Genomic DNA, 6,414 nt, shown 5'->3' with positions numbered 1-6,414 from the left:
CTGCTCTTGTTTCCTTGCTGGATTCTTCCTGAGGGCCAGATTTATGAAGAAAAGTGATGAAAAATTCTAGTGACATCACTAGCAGAGCATTTCATGAATACTAAGGCACAGGACATGGGCAGGAGGTATGACCCAGCTTGATGACTCTCCCCTCCTGTGTCAGACAGTCTCGAAGCCACCCCTTTCTCCAGAGCTCCTGCTGAGGGAGTCAAGGGGAGAGAATACATTCTCCCTACAAAAATACTTGTCATCTCTGTTTGGGAAAGTTCATCTCCAATAACAACAGCCTTTATATCTCATTTAGATTTTTCTCATAGCCTCACCAGAAGAAATGGGTGAAATCACCTTGTGGCCTTCAAAAGTACACTACAAATGCCCATCAGATCCCAAATCAGGGATCCCAGTTATGACTCCTCCCGTGCAAGGTGGAGAATTCTGGGCAAGCACCCAGCTGGGGAAGGGGAGAAGGACCTGCATCCCTGCACCCAGCCTCCACACCCGCTATAGACAGGAAGGACCCAACTGGTCCTGGAGCTGAGTTCCCCACTCCACATAGACCAGATGCACTCTCCATGTAGATATTAAGAGCCTTGAGGCGTGACCAGAGCCCCAGAGAACTGGCATAAGGTGACTCAGTGTGTCAAACCTTGCTTCATTCCAGAATTTCTCAGACTCCAAGGGCAGAATCCCAGAGGGAAGCTGAGGGGTCCAGAGGGGTCCAGAGGACTTGTTCCGAAGCAATGCCAATGCCAGGTGATGGTAGCTATGGGCAGGAGGCGTGGAGGGTGTTGGCGCTTCTTTCTACTCCTACGCCAGCCTTGTCCCTGCTGCTGGGGCTGCCGCCATGCTCACAGCCTGGTGGGCAGGGCAGGTGTCAGGAAAGAATGCGCGCATGGGCCTCACGTGAAGTGGGTGTGACTCACAGGTCTGCCCTCTACTATCTTAGCAAAGCTGCTTAAACCCTGAACTTTGGTGTTTTCCTCTGCAAAAATAGATATTACCTATTTCATAGAGTTGTTGTAATGATTAAATGAGGCAAAAGAGAGGGAGCACTTAACACGTTATATTTGCTCAGTCCAAAATGTTAATATGAAATCATATCATTAATAACTAATATAAAACTATTGTTATTGCTATGACTATCTCGTGGTTTCCAGGGTACTTTCCAAACTGTTGTTCCAGGCGAATATTCTGCACCCAGACCTCTCGTCCTTTGATATGTGTAAATATCATAGGCTAAGGCCCAGCCCTAGTAACAGTCTGCGTAGAAATCACTGGTTGAGCCTGCCACCCTGGCCAATGCTGGGTTTCCCTAGGATGCTAGCTTTCCAGAATAGCCCACTGAGCTCTTTGAGGGCACATGGCCAGGCTTTCTGTCCCTGCTAGCACAGAGCGAAGAGAGCACCTAACCACGTCCCTCGCCCATAGTTGGGTGTGCTGACCATTACTGTGCTGTAACCCAGATGGTCTCAGGGTTGCTGCTTCTCCACTCCCACCACACTGCAGCTGTGCTTCCCATAGAGTCCCGAGTCAAAGCGGATGATCTATACACTCGTCCTGTGTCTAGACATCCCATTGGCTGTGTCCCCAACATGCAAGAGACCCTGAGTCAGCACTTCCCAGCAGGCAGGTAAATAGAGAGGAGGAATGAAGGAGGGAATGCGGAGGAAGAGAGGGGAAGCTGAGAAAAGGAAGAGATCGAATCATCCATGCTGAATATTTAATGAAGGGTCAGATTACAAAGCTTGACAACATGGATCCCATGTCACGTTGGTCCATTTCCACAGCGCATTGGAACATTGCGCTTTCTGGTTATGCTACAAATGGAGAGGAAAAGAGTTTCCCCTGGAGACACCCTCCTGTGGCTCAGAGGCAGTGCCCTGTGCCTTTGGATCTCTATCCAGTGCAGCACAACCCCTCTGGAAGCAGAGTAACTCCTGCTGCCCTGTGCTTGGTTCTCTGCATGTGGAGACTGAAAATGGATTGACAGAAGGTTCTGCTGTGCCTTCGTGCTGTAACCGACTTGGAAATCCCTTAAAAATGTGCCAGGGAGCAAACATCAGATCCTCTGTGCTTCATAAGACTAAAAATGTTCTGGCACCTGAATACACAGAGCGTTGGTGACTGCACTTGTAGACGCCCCTGGAAGGCACCACTCCAGTTTGGGAACTGTTGCCAATCAGGAGGCAGGATGGGCGGTAGGCTAACTTGGACGGGCCAAGATCAGTGAGAGACTGGGCTGAAGAAATGTGGGGGGTGACATCAGGCAGTTAAAAGAGGCTTAGACTGGTTCTTTGAAAGAATTAGTAAGCTCAATAAACCCCTGGCCAGACATATCAAAAAGAAAAGAGAAAAGACCCAAATTAATAAAATTGAGAACGAAAGAGGAGAGATCACAACCAACACCAAGGAAATTACAAACAATTTTAGGAACCTATTATGAACAACAATCTGCCAACAAATTAGGCAATCTGGAAGAAACGGATGCATTCCTAGAAACAAATAAACTACCAAAACTGAAACGGGAAGAAATGGGAAACCTGAACAGACCCATAACCAGCAAGGAAATTGAAGCAATAATAAAAAAAAAAAATCTCCCAACAAACAAGAGCCCAGGGCTAGACGGCTTCCCAGGAGAATTCTACCAAACATTTAAAGAAGAACGAATACCTATTCTTCTGAAGCTGTTTCAAAAAATTGAAATAGAAGGAAAACTTTCAAACTCGTTCTGTGAGGCCAGCATTACCTTGATCCCCCAAATGGACAAAGACACCACCAAAAAGGAGAATTACAGACCAATATCCCTGATGAACATGGATTCAAAAATTCTCACAAAAGGTACTAGCCAATAGGATCCAACAGTACATTAAAAAGATTATTCACTATGACCAAGTGGGATTTATTCCTGGGTTGCAAGGTTGAGTCAACATCTGCAAAGCAGTCAATGTGATAGAATACATTAATAAAAGAAAGAATAAGAACCATATGATCCTCTCAACTGATGCAGAAAAGCATTTGACAAAATAGACAAAGTACAGCATCCCTTCTTGATTAAAACTCTCCACACTGTAGGGATAGAGGGAACATACCTCAATATCATAAAAGCCATCTATGTAAAGCCCACAGTGAATTATCATTCTCAATGGGGAAAAACTGAGAGCTTTTCTCTTAAAGTCAGGAACACGACAGGGATGACCATTCTCACCACTGTTGTTTAACATAGTACTAGAAGTGCTAGCCTCAGCAATCAGACAACAATAAGAAATAAAAGGCATCTGAATCAACAAAGAAAAAGTCTAACTCTCACTCTTCACAGATGATATGATACTTTATGTGGAAAACCCAAAAGACTCCACCCCAAGATGCTAGAACTCTACAGAAATTCAGCAAAGTGGCAGGATATAAAATCAATGCATAGAAAATCAGTTGCATTTCTGTACACTAACAATGAGACAGAAAAAAGAGAAATTAAGGACTCAATCCCGTTTACAACTGCACCAAAAAAACTTAAGATACTTAGGAAGAAACCTAATGAAAGGAGTAAAGGATCTGTACTTTAAAAACTGTAGAACACTTATGAAAGAAATTGAGGAAGACAATGGAAACATATTCCATGCTCATAGATAGGAAGCAAAATAAGTCAATCAGAGAAAAACAATTACTATATGTTTCGCTTATATGTGGAATATAGGAAACAGCCAGAAGATCATAGGGGAAGGGAAGGAAAACTGAATGGGAAGTAATAGATAGGGAGACAAACCATAAGAGACTCAACTATAGGAAACAAACTGGGGGTGGCTGGAGGGGGGTGTTGAGTGGGGGGCTGGGGTAACTGGGCAATGGGTATTAAGGAGGGCACATGATGTGATGAGCACTGGGTGTTTACACAATTGATGAGTTATGGAACTCTACATCTGAAACTGATGATGTACTGTATGTTGGCTAATTGAAATTAAATTAAAAAAAAAAAAAAAGGACACGTGGAGGCCAGGTCAACATCTTTGATTGGATTCAACTGAATACCCTCAGTCAGAGCTCTGGGAGTCCATAAAACATATTTGTGTAATTTAGAAGACATGCCCTCCCTAGGTGAAGGCCAGGCAAGCATGCCCGCCATGCTGGGATGCCCTGGTGCCGTGCACAACACTTAAAACTGTATATGACAACCATGACTGATTAATAATTTAGAGCAGAAGAAGATGTAACAAATGGGATTGTGAGAAAATTCCATGTACAAATCTTAAGTAGGATATCTGCAAGATTTAAGTAAAATTAGTGCTTAATTTATCTATTACTATGTACAAACCATCCAAAAACTCAATGGCTTAAAACAACAATTGTTTTATTTGCTCACAGTTCTGTAATTTAGCAAGGCTTTGGTGGGCTGTCAGTGCCCCCCACCCTCTGCCAGGCCTGGATTCAGCTGGAGGGTAGGCTGAGGCTGGGCTAAGCTAGGGACCTGGAACAGCAGGATCTCCCCCTCTTCACATGTGCCCTCCAACATGGTCTCCAGAATTCTCACCTGGACAGTCAGGCCTTCCAACAGTGCAAAGGTGGAAACTGTCAAGCCTAAGGCCTGAGCTGTACTCTCTGTTCTTCTGCCACATTCTACTGACTAAATCAAATCACAGAACAGCTCAGATTAAGGGGAGGCAACTACCCAAGGACTAGCCAAGAAGATATGACAGTGTTGTCATCTGTCACCGTCTCTTAGGGAGCTATGCTGGCTAGCCAGGGGAGGAGGAAGGACCTCATTGGAGGACAGTGAATATTTTAAGGATTTTTAAAATATTTTTATTTATTTTACATTTATATATTTTATGTACATATAAAATATATATTTTCATGTATCTTATATATTTATATTTTATATATTTATGTTATATATAAATATATATAATATATTTTTATATATTTTTAAGGATAATCTCCAAATTATTTGTTTGACTTGAGATGTATTGTATACCCTGATCACTTTATCTTTCCAAGTACATCCAGCTAAGATTAATGGCAAAAAAGACTACATTACCCAAAATCAAGTGTCTTAAATCACTATAGGAATAGGTCTCCTTTTTATATATCTATTTAAATATTTATATAAAGAATATACATATATGATCAGAAAATGAAAGCATTTATAAACTTAAAAACATTTTTGACAGTCACCATCTTGTTATAAAGTGCTAGTTCTGCAGTTCTATAATTCATGCCCACGACAAACAGGTTTTACTGATACACCAAGCTCGAGGCTTATCAGCTCCCTGGAGAAATCTGTGCCTCCTCTTACTTCCTGATCGGTCTCAACATTGAGCATACGTCCTTGGGACCCCCGTGGGTCTCTATTCTGATCGCTTCTTTTTTTCAGTTCTGCTCTTGTTCCCGGTCATCATTTTTAAATGATTTTTTTTAAAGAACTCTCTCTTCTTTCATCCTCACCCATCCTGTGTGGACCAATTCACCATCACCTGAAGCCGAGCAGGGGAGCGGGCTGTGCTGCTGAAAACGTCGGGAGAAAGGAGGGTTGTGCTGAGCCTGTTTTGCTCACCGCGCTGTCTCCTCCGCTAATCGCTAATCGGTTCTCTTTGGTCTGCTCCAGAGAGTAAGCCAGATCAAAGCCACATGTGGCCAAGGAGGACTCAGTGCACTGAGCCAGAAGCAAATGTCCTTCCCTCTCCCCCAGCCCCCTTCACACTGCCAGTGGTGCTCACCCGTGTGTTCTGTGTCAGCATCGTGGGCAAGTTTGGCTGTGGTAATAAATAACCCCCAAGCTCTTATTGGCTTGTGACGCTTTTACCCTCGGTCATACTCCATGTCCTTTGCAGGCTGGCTGGGGACTCGCCTCTTAGCTTCTCAGGGACTCAGGTTGACAGGAGCTCCATCCAGAGCATACCATGGCAGGTGGAAGATGGTGTGATGACAGGTGTGTCATTCCCAAGCCTTTTCATGCAAGTTACACACTTCACTTCTGCTCACGCATCATCGACCAAAGGAAGCCATACACTCTCTCCACCTTCCAAGCAGGAGGGGCTGGTGGCGGGAGGAGGGTTGGTGGGGGGGAGGTGGGCAACCCTAGCCCGTGCCTGGAAGAGAACTGGACTGTCCGTGAATATCTTAATAACTTCTGTGCATTCTCATGCTTTGTTCGTACCCTCAGTCTTCTCTTTCAGTACGACGTGAGCTGCTGCAGGGCAAGAATCAATTCTCCGTAGTTCATCTGCCTCCATCACCTAACCCAGTGCCCGGTTCGAAGAAAGTACTTAATATTCATTGAATTAATTAATTAATAACTTGTCTCACATAATGAGGAAGGAAATCTAAGAATGTTGCCAGTTGTCAGCTTTGCAGTACTACCGTCCACTTCTTAGCAGAACTTCCTTTCCCAGAATCCCTTCCTCGTATCACTGAGGCTTAGTT

This window comes from Mustela nigripes, chromosome 15 (assembly GCF_022355385.1).
Source record: "Mustela nigripes isolate SB6536 chromosome 15, MUSNIG.SB6536, whole genome shotgun sequence".
NCBI lineage: Eukaryota > Metazoa > Chordata > Mammalia > Carnivora > Mustelidae > Mustela > Mustela nigripes.
The sequence above is the reverse complement of the archived record's forward strand: the minus strand, read 5'-3'. Positions refer to the sequence as shown.